The 370-nt window shown below is 47.8% G+C and overlaps 1 protein-coding gene across 1 annotated transcript in view; it reads left to right on the top strand.

Moving 5' to 3' along the window:
• Positions 1-370, top strand: part of patj (PATJ crumbs cell polarity complex component) — a 134871-nt gene that overhangs the window by 132173 nt on the left and 2328 nt on the right. The gene's annotated exons all lie outside the window — the stretch shown is intronic.

The raw sequence follows: 370 nt of genomic DNA, 5'->3' as shown, positions 1-370 counted from the left end.
AAGCTACAAAAGTTATTTAGGTAAGAGCAGTGAGTGATTTTCTCTTTGTCTTTTGTTCATGGCCCCAAATATTGCAAGCCGTAGCGATATGCATATTGCGATATGTACATTTGCGAAATTTCGATAATTTCTATATATTGCACAGCCCTACCCATTATAAACGAGGCATTTGTTGCATCCAGTGGGGACATAATTACGGATTATAATGACTTATACTACGAAACAGCGTCACACACAGCGGCCTTGAGTGAGCGGAGGCCGGCGGCTTTATTGAGGAACGGCCGGCAGATTCGACGAAGGAACGGCCGGCGGGCTAGAGTGAGGAACGGCTTGCGGCAACCACATGTGACGACTCCGGGCTGGACTCCGC

Source organism: Sinocyclocheilus anshuiensis, unplaced genomic scaffold, assembly GCF_001515605.1.
Source record: "Sinocyclocheilus anshuiensis isolate Anshui unplaced genomic scaffold, SAMN03320099.WGS_v1.1 scaffold560, whole genome shotgun sequence".
In the NCBI taxonomy this organism is placed as follows: domain Eukaryota; kingdom Metazoa; phylum Chordata; class Actinopteri; order Cypriniformes; family Cyprinidae; genus Sinocyclocheilus; species Sinocyclocheilus anshuiensis.
This window is presented reverse-complemented; position numbering and strand designations above follow the sequence as displayed.